The 16,730-nt window shown below is 43.2% G+C and overlaps 1 protein-coding gene across 5 annotated transcripts in view; it reads left to right on the top strand.

The window, feature by feature from the left end:
- Window positions 1-4,354: 4,354 nt before the first annotated feature.
- MID2 (midline 2) overlaps window positions 4,355-16,730 on the top strand; it is a 101,067-nt gene continuing 88,691 nt past the window's right edge. For 2 of the 5 annotated variants that reach the window (XM_081565883.1, XM_081565881.1), the window contains exon 1: window positions 4,847-5,247. The gene's annotated coding sequence lies outside the window, so the exon portion shown is untranslated. Of the gene's footprint in view, window positions 4,641-4,793; window positions 5,336-16,730 lie in introns of those variants that run through there. The other 3 variants (XM_081565880.1, XM_081565882.1, XM_081565884.1) reach the window with 3 other exon arrangements.

Here is a 16,730-nt window from a genome sequence, read left to right as displayed (position 1 = left end):
TTGTTTTTGCTGACTGTATAGAGCTTCTCCATCTTTGGTTGCAAAGAATATACTAAATCTGATTTCGGTATTGATCTTCTGATGGGTTTGGGGCACTCTGTATAGAGCTCTGGTAAGCCAGAGACTAGTTTGAAAGTACTGGATGCTTAGGGAAGACTACTAAAGTCATACACAATGAAGTAAGTCAGAGAGACAAGCAAATACCATATAATATCACTTATATTTGGAATCTGGAAAATTAGTACACATGAACTTATTTTGCAACACAGAAACAGAGACACAGATGTAGAGAACAAACATATGGATACAAAGGGAAGAAGTGGGAAGGGATATACAAACCACCATGTATAAAATAACTTCCCTGGTGGTTCAGACGGTAAAGCGCCTGCCTGCAATGCGGGAGACCCAGGTTCAATCCCTGGGTCAGGAAGATCCCCTGGAGAAGGAAATGGCAACCCACTCCATTGGAATGGCAATCCACTCCATTACTCTTGCCTGGAAAATTCCATGGATGGAGGAGCCTGATGGTCTACAGTCCATGGGGTCGCAAAGAGTCAGACACGACTGAGCGACTTCACTTTCACTTTTCATGTATAAAATAGGACTTCCCAGGTAGCGCAAGTGGTAAAGAACCTACCTGGCAACGCAGGAGATATAAGAGACGCAGGTCAGATCCCTGGGTCTGGAATATCCGCTAGAGGAAGGAGGGCATGGCAAACCACTCCAGTATTCTTGCCTGGAGAATCCCATGGGCAGAGGAGCTTGGCGGGCTACAGTCCATAGGGTCACAAAGAGTCAGACACAGCTGAAGTGATTTAGCACACACGCATGTATAAAATCGATAACTAAGAACGACCTACTGTTTGGGCTTCCCTGATAGGTCAGTTAGTAAAGAATCTGCCTGCAATGCAGGAGACCCCGGTTCAATCCCTGGATCAGAAAGAGCTGCTGGAGAAGGGATAGGCTACCCACTCCAGTATTCTTGGGCTTCCCTTGTGGCTCAACTGGTAATGAATCCGCCAGCAAAGCAGGAGACCTAGGTTGGGAAGATACCCTGGAGAAGGGAAAGGCTACCCACTCCAGTATTCTGGCCTGGAGAATTCCATGACTGTATAGTCCTTGGGATCGCTGTTTAGCAGAGGGAACTCTACTCAAATACTCTGTAATGACCCATATGGGAATAAAATCTAAAAAAGAGTGCATAGATTTGTATGTATAACTGAGTCACTTTGCAGTACACCTAAAACTAACACATTTTAAATCAGCTATACTCCAATAAAAGTTAATTTTAAAAAAGTGAAGGAAAGGTGGTTTCTGAAGGATGATAAAAGCCATTAAAAGCAAGTTTCGTTTAAGTGACAGTTCAGCCAAGAGCAGCTAGCTTGGTTCTGGTGTGTCCGTGATAAAAGTGGTTGCTTCTTCATGTTTCAGAAAATTCTTCAGCTCTTAGTAGGGATCATATCAGGTGAGGTTAAAGAATTCTCAGGGATCAATTGACTTCTGACTCAACTTTGGGCTTTTTGAAGACATGCCTTAAATTTTGTTTTACTACAAAAGAAATTCTCATTGTAGAATATTCAAACAGTTATAAAATATATAGACTCAAACCTGAACAATCCCCTCAACATCCACCACAATTCTCAGCTCTTGTTATTTTATACTGTGCTTCCCTGTTACATTCTATGCCTTTACTGGCATATACATACATCTACTTTCTTACACAAATTCAATAATCTCTACCTGTTATATATACCTTTTCATTCTTTTAATTTTTAAATTTGTTTTATTGTATTAAAATATACATAATGTAAAAATTACCTTTGTTATCATTTTGAGTGTACAATTCAGTGGTATTAAGTACACTCACAGTGTTACATAATCATAAATGCTTGACTCCCAGGGAACTAGGCAATCAGTTTCTTAGGTATCTTTATTGAAGTCTATACACGTGTAAGCATACATGAAAGTGAAAATGTTAGTCACTCAGTCGTGTCCGACTCTTTGTTACCCCATGGACTGTAGCCTGCCAGGCTCCTCTGTCCATGGGATTCTACAGGCTGGAATGGGATGCCATTTCCTTCTCCAGGGGATCTTCCCGACCCAGGGATCAAACCTCATGTCTCCTGCATTGCAGGCAGATTCTTTACCGTCTGAGCCACCAGGGAAACTCCTATAAGCATACATGGACGGACATATATACCTTCCCTCCTTTTTTACATAGTAGTAGCAAACCATGAACAGCTTGCTCTTTTCACTTAATATCTGTAACATGTAAATATATATAATACATATATATATATATATATATATATATATATATATATATATACTCTTCTGCTACGCTGCTGCTAAGTCACCTCAGTCGTGTCCGACTCCTAGTGACCCCATGGACTGTAGCCTACCAGGCTCCTCCGTCCATGGGATTTGCCAGGCAAGACTACTGGAGTTGGTTGCCATTGCCTTCTCCTCTGCTATGCTAGGACTATTTTATTTCTGACTCAATTTTTTAAAAATTAATTTTTTATTGTGACAAAAAGCACGTAACATACAATTCACCCTCTCAGCAATTTCTAAGTGTACAATACAACCACATGCACAGCTTCACGCAACAGATTCCCCAGAACCCCTGACCTCAGTCCTGCTTGATTGAAACTCCACATCCACAAAACAATTCTCCTCCCCTTCCTCCTAGCCCCTGGAGTACATGATTCTACTTTCTGTTTCTATGAGTTTGACTACTTTAGGTACCTCCTGTAAGTGGCATCATACAGTATTTCTCCTTTTGTGACTGGTCTATTTCACTTAGCATATTATCTTCAAGGTTCATCTATGTCATAGTCTATGGCAGGATTTCTCTCTTTTTAAGGTTGATTTCCCTCTTTTTTTTGTATATGCCATATTCAGTACACATACCCTGAGTGTATATGCCACATTTTCTTTATCCATTCATCTCTCCATGGATATTTAGGTCGCTTTCACTTCTTGCTATGGTGAATAATGCTGCAATAAACATGGGGGGGGGAGGAAATATCTCTTTGAGAGTCTGCTTTCAATTCTTTCAGATATATTTCCAGAAGTGGAATTGCTGAATCACATGGTAGTTCTATTTTTAATTTTTTGAGGAACCTCCTCACTGTTTTCCATAGCAGTTGCACCACTTTACATTCCTACCAGCTGCAAACAGTGTTCCAATTTCTCCACATCCTTACCAACACTTACTATTTTCTGTTTTATTTTAAATACTGGTCAGCCTAATGGGTGTGAGATGATGTCTTATTGTGGTTTTGGTTTGCATTTCCCTGATGATTAGCGATGCTGAGCATCTTTTCATATGCTTATTGGCCATTTGTTTATCTTCTTTGGAGAAATGTCTATTTGAGTCTTTCGCCCATTTTTTAATCGTAATATTTACTTTGTTATTGGATTGTAGGAGTTCTTTACCTATTAACCTCTTACCAGATATGTGGTTTGCAAATATTTTCTATTTTTGCCTTTTCACTGTTGATTCTTCTGCTGCACAGAAGTTTTTAAGTTCAATGTAGTCCCTCTTGTCTAGTTTAGCTTTATTTTTGCTTGTGTTTTTGGTGTGACTCATTAACTTTTACTTTTCTTAGGGCCAGACTTTCATCAGGATAGCTTGGTTCTGATTTTTGCCTTCCTTTCCACCTCAGTGCTCTCTTGCGCATTGTTTAACAGGGGTGTTGGCTAATTACTATTGGTTCCCTGATGGGATACACCCAGAATTACCTTAATTTTTCTGGACTCATTCCCACCGAAGGTAATGGGAGGCCTATGGGAGAAGGGGTTCTTTCCTACCATTTTCTCACTCCTTTCCCGTTCATCTCGCCTTTTTTAAAAATCCTCTTCATTTCTCCATGTGAGGTACAGAATCTCCTCTGGGGCCTCCTCCTCCTTCCCTCTCCCACCCTCCTCGGGAGTGGAGCGGTGGTCTCTGAGCCAATGACAGGTCAGCCCACGGGCGGACTCCAGACCAATGAACGCTTCTGGGTTGCAGCTGGACCAATTAGCTTATTAGAGACATTGAATACCTGCATATAGCTAGCATCTGTCCCATTGTCCTCTTATTAAAGACCCATCAAGGCCCATCAAGGATTTGAATGTGTAAATGAGGCCCTACACTTTCTCTCCCTCCCCCACCTTTTTTTGGTTTTGTTTTTTTAATTTTGGAGGCTTTAATCCATCTCCACAACTTCTGCCCAAGGCCAATAAAACACAGCCATGCTCTCTTTGTAAAAAAGAGGGGTTGGGTTTCCTTCAATTGTCTGCCCTTTTCTGTCTCCTCCACTATTTTTGTTTTACTCTGTAGTTAACTTTACATAGAGCAGCTTCGTCCGAGGACTTGTGCGCTAGACCTAGGCACTCTCCTTTTATTGCCGGTGGCAACGGCCCTTTCGTTGTTCTAACCTAAGGGTTTGTGGGGGCCAGGGGCTTGGCGGCTGGGAGAAGAGTTTGGCCAGAGTCTTCCTTCTGCATTTCACACACATTCTGCTGGCTCTCTCGCTCTCTTACACACACACACACACACACACACACACACACACACACCCGCTCTGGCCCCTCTCCGTGTGTCTTCCTTCAAGATGACAGGGCGCTGGAGAAAAGGCTGCTGGAATCAGCTGGTAGGTACAGTAGTAACCCGAACCCCACCCACCCGCTGCCTTTGCTCGCTCAGGTTTCTCCGGTCACTCCTGCCAGGGGAGAAAACATGTAAACGCGCCTCCAGAGGAGGGGCAGGGGGAGCTGGGAGCGGCGGGGGCGGCGGAAGGTGAGCCGGGGAAGGTGGCCGAGCGCCCCGGCTGCCGGGCCCTTCCCAGCGCTCCCTCGGGGCAGAAGCCCCAGCCCGCTTCGCCCCCACCCCATCCCCCTTTTCGTTGGGATTGCCTTCTCCCCCTCCCCAACCCCTGCGACGGCGGAAATGACAGTGTGGTGCTGCCGCGGTGTCATGGTGCTGCCCCTGGACTGAGGAGCGAAAACTCTTTAAGTTTGGCTCAGGAGACCCAGCCGCGGTAGCGTGGCGGCTGCCGCGCTGTCCCCGGCGGGGAGCGCGGGCGGGCGGATCCTGGCTGCTGCGCGGCGGCGGCGGCGGCTGCGAAGGCGGGCGGCGGCCTAGAGCGGCGGCGGCAACGGCGGCAGCGGTGGCAGCCAGGGAGCTCGCGCCGGAGGCAGGCGAGCACCCGGCGCCCTCGGGCGCGCCGAGGACATGGCCGGCAGCCGGGAAGGCTCTGGGTAAAACGCGCCCCCTCGCCGCGGCCCCGGAGGCCGACCGCCACCACCAGCGCAGGGCTCGGCCCCGGGCTCGGGCCGCGCGTCTCAGGTGCGGCCAGGGCCCGGCGGGGGCCGAGGGCTGCTCTGGGGCTCGGCGGGGCGGGGTGACGGGGCCCCGTGAGGCTCGAGGTGGCGGCAGCGGCGGAGGGCGCCCCGGCCCGGCCCTGGCTCCCCGATGCGCCGCTGGGGCCTGGGCACCCGTCGCTGCCCTCCAGGGACGGAGTTTGCACTCCGGGGTCCGGGGCGGGGGCGGGTCCTAGGCCTCCCGCGCAGTCCGGCCGGGTCGGGCGCGGGCCCCTCCCTGAGCGGCTGTCCCGGAGCCTGGGCGCTAGTCTGGGAAAGGGCACCGCCGCCTTCCCACGCTCCCGCGGCCAGCCACCTCCTCGGCCCGGGCGGCGTCCCTCGGCCGCCTGGCTGTGGCGGCTGCGGCAGCCGGAGATGCTGCGGACACCCTGCACGCGGGGAGGCCGGGCGAAACTTAATCCCTTTGCTGCCAGGGGATGATCCTCGAGTCTCCGTCTGGGTGGTTCCTTATTTTTGGCCTACCTGTGAAACCAGCTCAGTGGGGGAGAGGGAAAACTTATAGGTCCCCCGGACAGACTGCGACGGAACCCGGGAAAGGTGGGGTTTTTCCATTGCTGGCTCATAAGAATTAAGTAAATAACAGCGGAGTAGATGGACAGAAACATTTTTGGTGATGATAAGGTTTCGGTTACTTAGCATAACGCGTGCAGCACATTTCTTGGAGGCGTTTCTTCTCAGAGCAGGACATTGGGATCCTGGGGTCATTGGGTTCTTCACTTTTTCTCTTCCAACTCCCCTACCCGCCTTCACGCTCACTCGCCTTCTTTCTACGTGGTGATCACACACCTACTTGCCCACCGGAATCTCCCAACCAGAACCACACGTCTCCTGGAGTCCTGTGCACTCCCAGCCTTCCTGTCAAGCAGCCTCCGGCTTCTGAACCAGCTTTGCCTTTTTGAGAATTTCTGAGTGTGGGGAGGGTGGATGGTTATGGTTGTTTGTGTCTGAAGAGAAGCCCTTATAAAGGAGTGTATTAGAAGCTATGTAAATAGACGAGTACTGTGTGTGGGTTGATTCTTCTGATTCTTAAGGTGGGCCATAAGGGCTGCCTTTAACTCCATTCTGCCCCCTTCCAGTACTCCAATCAGTTCTCTGGCAGTGTTCTAATGGAAGGGGAACCCTGAATAGGGAGAGTCCCTCCCCTACTTCTCATTTTACCCCAGCTGGTTACCCCTAATGTTCACATCCCCCTTTTCACTCCACTCATCACTGCCTTGAGAGGGAAAGAGTCTTTGCTATTTTCCTGCTCAATCAATTAATGCAGATATACAATGTGAATTAGATTTCCCCTGATGGTTCCACACAGCTTGATTTATGTGGTTGAAATACAAGTCTAGGAGCCAAGGAGATCAGAGAGCTCATTTCAGATCTGATGTTGCATTGGCTTTGTGGCCTTAGGACATTCCTGTGACCTTTCTTTCATAGTTGATGCACTTGTATGAAAGACATCATATTGTATACTGGCTATTGTGAGTCTTGGCTTGGTCCTTTGAAGATGAAAGGATTCTATAAACCCTCAGCATTATACTTTTCAAAGAAAGTACTTCATTTACCTTTTATTGAGGTAATAGTTGGGGTGTAAGTAGGAACCCTGGTTTACTGGGAACCCTAACTTGCCATTATTAACCCTTTTGGGAGCCAAATCTATTACCCTACTGTGGTCCTAGGTCTGTTTCTTTTTTTTTCCCCTTAGTGCACATGAAACTGAATGAAAACGTACATAAAACAAGCCATACAGAGTAATGATGGTTATTTTAAACTAAGGCTTGAATCATATCTAATGTACTCCAACCTAACAATCTGAGTCAGATTCATTTGAAAACATAACCTCACTCATTTTTAGCCCATGTGGGGGCAGGTAGTTACTTTCCAATGAAAAGTGGCTTAAATACTTCTAGGCATGGCTATCTAAGCAGGATTAGTATCTTGCAGTGGTGAGTCAGCAATGTTTCTTAAAAGCACCTACAGTGTGCAGAGTCCTCTGCTGACTGGGCTAAGGCCCCAGCTTTGGCCTTACATTTTGGCCTCCTGTTTGTTCAAGGCATACCTCTGTACTTGCAGCTCTCGGATTAGGACAGGGAGGGGCTGTGCAGGGCAGAGGTAAAGTCTAAAGACTTGAAGGAGCAAGTATTTCCCTCCCATTTACTTTCATGACTACTAGACTCCTAATCTAGCATGTTGTACCTTGCAAGGCCACCCCTGGGAAGTACTGCTGCAAATCAGAATGGCTTGGCTGCTTCATGAACATATCATCTGAACAGTGCAAATTGATTTAGGTGAAATTGGTTTAGTTAATCCCTCCTCTAAGTGCGGGGCAACTTGCTCCAACTTGTAGATGCTAAAACAGTGCCAAAGGAGTCTCATAATTGCATCCAAAAATTGCTCTGAGTAGTGAACCTGTCCATTCCCTCATCCCTCCTCCCATAAAATCTGCTGACACCATGACAGTTGAGAGGGAAACTGCAGAAGGAATAAGCCTTTGCTACTTGATAAAGAGGAGAGAATGTCCTCTCTTCACTCTGTCTCTCAGGTTCTCTCTTGCCCCAACAGGGACAGAAATCTCTAAAAGGAAAGGAAGATAGGGCAAAGGCATAGAATGTGTCTCAAATGGCTGTTCTCAGAGGTGTCTGCTTGTGTGTGTCATTCAGTCTTCGTGGGTCTTGGTAACTCCCTAGCTGTTAGGCCATTGGCCTCAGCTGCTGGTGGAGGCCAGGGGGTGTTCCATTTCCAGTTAGCATTAAATTTTGTTCTTTATTTCCCTCCGAAAGGGGAAAATTGGCACTGTGTGAAGCACCTCCTTACTTAGGCCGAGTATCTTGACTTAGAGCATTGCATCATCAAAATAAGGTGTGTAACATATTGATAATGGATATATGACAGTTCAGGAGAGTTCACAATTGTTCACTTTTTGATGAATGAAATTTGGGTACCAAGGTGGTGTTGTGCTAATGTCTATATCTCAGGTGTCTCAACAAACCTTGTGTTCATCACTGAGCAGTGTAAAAATTAGACTGGAAAAGTGTTTCTCAACCAGTGTGTTGGATCATTCTAACAAGTGAGAAGACCAGATGGGTGGTGTTGCAACAAGAAATTCCGACTCCAATGATCCCCCTGTGCAGGCTGCTAGTCCTCTTTTTATTTCCCGTCTCTTCCAGGGATCAATATATGTTTCTCCATTTTCATGAATTAAAACTGTTAAGAGTCTTCTGTGGGCACTGGAGGCTTGTGGCTCTTTCTACAGTTTTTCTTTTTCCATCTTCTCCTCTTCCATAACCACAGACATGCTCTTTTTGACAATCACCCTGCTCCTGCATTGCCCTTAGAAATCCATGTAAGCTGCTCAGACTACTAGATGTTTAATATGGGTGGCAGAGGGATTTTGAGCAATGTGTCAACATCCCACCACTCCCTTCTTCGTGTGGGTTTCACTTGAATTCGTGATAAGGGTATTGGTTCTGCCTAAGTGGGTTAGCAAAGTAACCTTAGTAAGACTTGTCCTACTTGAGATCTTTTCTCTGTGCAGAGCTCTGACTGCCTGACCTTGGGCTTTGTCTCAGCCTCTTTCCTGCAGGTCAGACTCCTCTAGTTGATGAACAGCAGCCCCAGTCTCTGGATCTTCCTCTTACAGAAACCAAAAGATCTGATAACAAATTCATTATATAACCTAAAATCCTCTTGAAATAGAAAATCCCAGTAGTTGCAGTTTGACCAGTTAGGGATATAATGCATGGGCATGGGAGACAATGCTAATGCAGGACTGTGACGTGTCTGAATGTATACAGCCCAGAGGTAGAAAAATGGTTTATGGTCCAGAATCCTTGATCCCTTTTGTCTATAGCCCTTTGTTCAGTGTTGCTAGGATCCATGTGGCTCCCAGGGGAGTAGAAGCTTGATTTCAAATACACTTCTGTTCTCTGCCCCTTGTTTCTGACCTGAACTTGGGGTCCTCTCAGCCTAACACCTAACAGCATGCCCTACTTACATATATTGCCAGTTTTATTCTGTAGAGGTAGAGATGGCTGCCCATCCAGGTGTGCTCCTGAACATTTAAATTTTTACAAATATTTCATTGGGTAGCAGAGATCGGGAAAAGCAGTCCTATAATAGATGGAAAGCTATCCTCTTAGCAGTAGGTAAATTGTTTGTTCTCCATTTGTTCTCCAACCCCAAAACTGCCAGTGTAATTTCCATTAAGATAAAGGTGTTATGAATTGTACACGATTTCTGACAATTATCAGGTGTTACCTTGGCAAATCCGTTTCTTGGTTACTTAGATTAATCTTTTGTGCTTGTAGCAGATCTAGGACTTCTAGTTCTGCTATTGTGATATTCATTTTAATGTTTATGATGACTATATTGTATCAAATAGCCAATGGTTGGATTTAGGAGCTAATTATCGTAAAGATCATCAAATCTATGTACTATAAAATATTAAGTAGGCTTTAATAACCTACTAGACAGGAACTGGCTCTGGTGCTGTCAGTCAGTAACCAACCTCCAGTCCTGAGCTCTCCCTGTGCATGATAAAAGCTTAAGAAAAAAGAAGAGAGAGAGTTTTTCCCTTTGGGAGAACTCCAGTCTAACAGGGGATACATTTGGGCATGTTAAATACCACAGTCAGACTCATGGTCCTCCAGAAAACTTGTGGGGGAGTGTAATCATCCTCTATTATGTCAACCATTATGCATTTGGGGTGTATTTCCAAACATGTGCTATTTCCTTAATAACTTGCTCTGTATCTGTCATCTGTGAGTGTGTGTTAAAGCAAGTTAATAATGTTATTCTCATCTGATCCTCACAAAAGCCTGTGAGATTGGGTAACACAGGTATTTTTTAACAGATAAGGAGGCTGTGGCCCAAAAGATTTAAATATCTTACCTAGGATCACTCAGCAAATTCAGCTTAGAGCCAGGACTACAACCAGGCTTTGCTGAGAGGATCAAATGAGATGATAGCTTTGGAGCCATTTGAATAGTATAAAATTGGTACACAAATGTAAAGTGACTGTTAATTATACTTACTGACCACATAGTCTCTTTTTCCTGGGTTTCTGTCTTCAGTTTTTTTAGGATGAGAATTCTATGCATTGGGTGCCTTTTACACTCCCAAATAATCATTTTTGTGCTGTAGAGGGGTCCTTTCCTACTAAATAGTACTCTAGAATTTGGTGTCTTCCTTTTCTTCCAAAAGGTGTTTTCATTAGTTTGTACTCCCATGGGATGCCCCTCCCCCTTTAGTTGTCCCCTGGAACACCCATTATGTCTTCTTGGAGGTACAACAGGCAAAACCAGCCACTGTCCTTGAGTACCTTGGCTTAGCCAAGGGTAAGTAATGCATTTTGTTCATTTCCAGTTTCTTTCATGATGATGCCCATCCCTTGTCAGCCTTTCAAGTCACACTAATAAATAAGATTTGTGTTTTGAGGAGCTGGTTTTCATTAATCCCAGGTGTCTTTCCTATGTGGTAACATATAGCAAGAACTCTGTAATAATAGGATGTCAGAGCTGGAAAACATCTTAAAGAGATCGTCTGGTGATTCTAGTGCAACTTGAATGACATTTTATAGTTAAGGGAACATCAGACTAAGCCAGGGCTCATTTGCTCATCCTCTAAGGCAGAGAGACAGTTTCTAGTGTTTTAAGGAAGAGCTCAGCTCATGGGATATTAATGTTAATATCCTGCAGAATATAAAGCCTACTACTCGGCTCAATCCTCATTCTACAGCCCAGGGGTCAGGCTGGGTTTTACGTTCCTGTTTTTTCTGTGAAGAAAAGGAGACTGTGGCTCTTCAGGGAGGTAATGAGAGCCCAGACCTATGCTCCACAGACCTGGAAGATGAAAACTAGATGGAATGTAAACTGTTGAAATAAGCGAGCATTTAATTACGTTCAAATAACATTTGAAATAATAGCATTCTGCCAAGTGCAGATCATGGCTTCTCTGATCAGAGTTAACTGAATGCTGGATTTGAAGGGCAATGCTGAAGTCAATCTTTCATTTTGTAAGTGTAGAATGTATTATTTTTATCCTAATTGCCTGCAGTGAAACTCCTCCTTTGTATTCCTGCCTACTCACACAACCTTATGATACCTTCTTATAGTTTATTCTCATCAACTTTTTTTTTCAGGAGTCACAGCCTGAAGGGGGAGTGAAGGCTGACAGTCAGCCGTACAGAAACAATTTTATACTAGAACAAGGGCAAATCCATAAACGTTCTTATTTGACTACACGGCAGTAACTAAATGATACGGAAGGGAACAAATCAGTGGATGTGGATGTGGGCATTTGTTACTTAACATGGCAATTGGCCTGCCTGCCCAGCCATTTCATCAGTGCATTTTTATGACAAACTATTGGGTTTTCTGGCAAAAAACCTTTGTGATTACCTGTCATTCAGTGACACTCTATCAGGTTTACATCCTGTCTTTATCTTTAGTATATTCTCTAATTCTGCATAGATTAGCGTCTCACGAACTTTTTGAAGTTGCAACACTGCCATTGTTTTATTTTTGTCGTACCACTTCCTCCTGTACTTCTTGAAGGTATTTTGTGACCTAGGAGTCAAATATTTTTTTAGGAGTGTTACAATTTTTAAATGAATAAGAAATTGGGAGCTGGTCATTTCCTAATACCCATTGATCATTAGAGATATCCCAGGTATTGTAAAACCTAGACAGGCAATCACCAACCTAGAAAAGCAATTGAAAGGAGTAAGCACTTCAGTAGAATTTAGAAACACTACTGAGTTACACAGTTGGCAGTGTGGAATAGTGGTTAACTGTTCACACTCTGTATTGTGGGTTTGAATCTTTTTTAAAAATTAAGATAACATTCATATACCTTAGTTTCACTACTTTGAAGTGTACAATTCAGTGGTTTTTAGTATATTCACAAAGCTGTGCCATCGTCACCACTAATTCCTAAACATTTTCATCATTTCCGAAGGAAAACCCATATGCATTAACAGTCACATTCCATTTCCTCCACCCCCGACCCAGACCTTTGAGAAATACTAATTTGTTTTCTGTTCTTATGAGTTTGCCTGTTCTGGGCATTTCCTATAAAGGGAATCATATAATCTGTGACCTCCTGTAATTAACTTCTCTCACTTAGCATAATGTTTTCAAAGATCATCCATGTTTTAGCATGTATCAGTGGTGGTGGTTCAGTCGCTAAGTCGTGTCTGACTCTTGCAACCCCATGGACTGTCACCTGCTAGGCCCCTCTGTCCATGGGATTCTCCAGGCAAGAGTACTGGAGTGGGTTGCCATGCCCTCCTCCAGGGGATCTTCCCAACCCAGGAATCGAACCCTGGTCTCCTGCATTGCAGGCAGGTTCTTCACTGACTGAGCTGTGAGGGAAGCCCTGCATATATCAGTACTTCATTCCTTTTCTTGCTGAATTATATTCCATTGTATGGATATACCACTTTTGTTTATCTGTTCATCATTTGAGGGACATTTGGGTTGTTCTCACCATTATTGTGATTAATACTGCTATGAACATTTGCGTACAAGTTTTTAGGTGAGCATGTCTTCACTTCTCCTGGATCGTATGGTAATTCATTTAGCATTTTGGGGAACCGTCAAACTATTTTTGCTGCATAATTTTACATTCCCACCAGCAATGTATGAGGGTCCCAGTTTCTTCATGTCCTGGCTGACATTTGCTATTTTTTTATTCTGGCCATTTTAGTGTGTGTGAAGTAATATTACAGCTATTCTAGTGAGTATGAGGTAGTATCTCAGTGTGGTTTTGATTTGTATTTCCCTAATGGCTAATGATGTTGAGTGCCTTTTCATATACCAACTGATCATTTGCATATCTTCTTTGGAGAAATGTCTATTCAGATCCTTTGCCATTCTGTATATTTCTAGATACTAGACCTGTATCACATATTTGATCTGCAAATATTTTCCCATTCTGTGAATTGTCACTTTTTTGGTGATGTCATTTGTAGTACAGAAAGTTTAAAATTTTGATGAAGTCCAATTTATCTGTTTTGTTCTTCAGTTGCATATTTGGTGTCATCTAAGAATCCCTTGCTTAACCTACGTTCATGAAGATTTACACTTATGTTTCCTTCCAAGAGTGTTATAGTTTCTGTGCTTACATTTAGATCATTGATCTATCTTGAGTAAATTTTTGTGTATAGTGTGAGGTAGATCTCTAAGTTCATCCTTGGCGTGTGGGCAACCGGTTTTCCCAAAGCCACTTGTTTGAAAAAAATTATTGCTTCCCTGTTGAATGGTTTTGGAATCCTTATCAAAAGTCAGTTGACCATAAATATATGAGTTTATTTCTGGACTCTCAGTTTTATTCTGGGTTTGAATCTCCACCTTGCTACTTGCAAACAAGTGTGACCCTGGACAAGTTAACTTTTTTGTTGTTTTAATAATAATACCTACCTTTTAGAGGGCTGTTGTGAAAATTAAATGAGATAATGCCTGTAAAGGGTATTATTTACTGCCTCACACGTGGCAAATGCATAATTGCTTTTAAGGGGAAAGGTGCTTGGGTAATCAAGGAGGTAGGGAAAATGGGAGATAGGTTGAAAGGATGCTGAAATACTAGGAAAGACCAGAACAAGGTGGCCTCATAAATGAGAGATGAGATGAAAAAGTATTTGAAAATAGATATTTGAAAACAGATATTTGAAAAAGTTGAAAAAATACTCAATTCTCCCAAATTGTAATAAAACAGAGTAGAACCAGTTTAATAGAAAAAGTTACTTACCATAAGCAACAGACTGTAACCATTTTATATTATTCTGTAAAGACCTGAAATCAGTTCAGGTAGTTATTTTAGAGCACTGATTGGCTTTTTTGTCAAGGACTCTTTTTTTCTGTTTGGCTGCAGCATGCCACACAGGTGGGAGCTTAGTTCCCCAACCAGGGATCAAACCCATGCAGCACCCCTACATTGGAAGTGCAGGGTCTTAACCCCTGGACTACCAGGGAAGTCCCCTCTGTCAAAGACTCTTTTGAGAACAATTCGAATGCTATGGACAATCTGCTCCCCATGAAAGTGGGTATGTGATATACACACAGCATTCTTTAAACATTTCTAGAAGGTTCAGAAATCCCTGGTCAGAAATCATATTTTGACTTTATCCAAGGCAATCCTGATTCATAGCATGCTTTCCTAAGCTTAATTTCATAGTGACATTCCAAGTGTCACATTTAGTCAGGAACAACTTTTTGGGTTGCAGGAAAATTCAGCGTTTTTCCTCTGTACTGAGGAATTTATATGGCACGTTCCTAAGATTTAGAAAAGTTGTGGTACACCAGTTGTTTTTGTAAAGGTTTCAACACAGAGACAGGCCTATCAGCAGTGCTCTTGACCACCTATCATTTTGGCGGGAGGCCTTACTCCATTCTCCCAAGTAGCTTCCAACACAGACCCTGAGGAATGCAGACCTGCAGTTCCGGAAAAGAACACAATAGAAATTCAGAGTGAGGTGGAGATGGGCCTAGAAGGAAGAGATGTGATTCTGAAAGAGACTAGGAGTGAGAGGCAGATTCAGAGAAACTCTGAGGGACATAGACTCAAATAGAAGTGGAAACATGCTGTCTAGAAACCTTCTTGTAAATAGTCAAGATATTTGTCAAGTGAAGGAGGTGAGATGATTAAAATAAAGGTGTAGGGGAAAGAGCACAGACATTGGCATTAGACTGCCCCAGTGATCTGGGTATGTAGGTTCCTGGTTCATTTACTTAACAACGCTGAGCCCCAGTTTCCTAACCATAATACATGTATAGTATTAGTACTTTCTGTACAGCCTTCTTGATAGAATTTAATGAAATACTGTATGTAAAGTTCCTAACAAGGTACTTAGAATACAGGAGGTGCTTAGTAAACACTAGGCCCCTTCTTTAACTTCCTCTATTTTAAGGGATCTTTCATTTAACAATTTTTGAATAACCAGTGTGTGTGAGGCACTGTGCTATGAATAAAAATATGACATAGTTGATGCCTGCAAGGAGAGTTAGCTGGAGACACAGATACATGTATGAAATAAAAACAGAGTGATAAACATATAAATGAGAGGACTCCTGGGTTTCTAGGCTTGGATGATGATATTCAACAGGTAGGGAAAAGTGAAAGAGGAACCAGTGTTTTGTGTTGTGGGGCTGGGGAGAATATCAAGTTCATTTAGGGACACGTTGAATTTGAGCAATGGAACTACCAAAGGCAATATTCCTGCCTTGAGTGAAAGTTGTGATCTATCATCTCTAAAGTCTCTTCCAATTCTAAAATTCTGTGATATATGTACATTTTAATTGTTTTACTTTTTCATCTCTATTGGTGAATGCGGATAGATGTTATAAGCTACAAAATACTAGCCAACAACTCTTAAGCACTTGTGAATTGTAAAATAAAAATAGCACACATCTCACTTTTTAAAAAAGTGGTTATGCAAACACCTAAACTTACTAAACCAACTGAGAATGTTTTACAATAAGATTCTTCACTTTTACAGTCCAGTTTCCCATAGATTTCCATTAAATAGCTGGTTAGTTCAGTGCACTTAAAACATTTGATTGTGAAATAGCTTTTAGGGATACATCTATTGTACTTGGGGACAACATATAATTGTACTCAGTAGTTAAGTGTCCTGTGAGGGGGCTATGCAGATATCTCTGACAGATGACAAAATCTGAACAAATACCAATGGCAGAATCAAACCTTCAAGCCCTGATGAGACTCTCCAGTAATAGCAAGATGATGAACAAAAGATATTCAGAACCAAAAATGCCTTTCTCTTTTCATAGATCAGATTCCCACTTTAAACCAACAAAATTCCGTAATTTTTATACTTTAATATTTTTCCCCTTTGTCTCTAGTAACTCAGTTTGCTAAAAATGGTATGGAATAGAAATTTCCGTGTGTGGTAATAGGAAATAATTCAAGGTCACCTATCTGAAGAAATAATTATCCTGCACTGAGAACTACATTTTTCGAAATCTCTTCTTTCTTTACGCAGCCTCTTAGAATGGTATCATTTCAAGAACCAGAGAGTTAGGTTGAAATACGGCCTTGTTTTCCTTCCTCTAGATGTGAAATAGGAGCAGCTTGGAAGTAAAATAGAGAACACTACTAGAGAATGGAGATTGAGAATTTGGCAGGGCCTCAGACGCATCATAGTCCAGGACAAGAGATGTCAGTGGAAAGGGTCTGTGAATAGGAATGTGAGTTAGTAAACCAGGATTCAGAGGTGGCACTAGCTTCTATTTACTAGTGCAGGAAAATAAGCCCAGGCACTTGTCAAAAACAAGGTTTCAAGGGGGAGAATGGCTTTCTGATTAATTCCCAACTCGCTTTCCTAGTGCGCCAGCATCCCTGGGGAATCCAGCCTG

Source organism: Giraffa tippelskirchi, chromosome X (assembly GCF_054371585.1).
Source record: "Giraffa tippelskirchi isolate mGirTip1 chromosome X, T2T-mGirTip1v1.2.pri, whole genome shotgun sequence".
NCBI lineage: Eukaryota > Metazoa > Chordata > Mammalia > Artiodactyla > Giraffidae > Giraffa > Giraffa tippelskirchi.
This window is presented reverse-complemented; position numbering and strand designations above follow the sequence as displayed.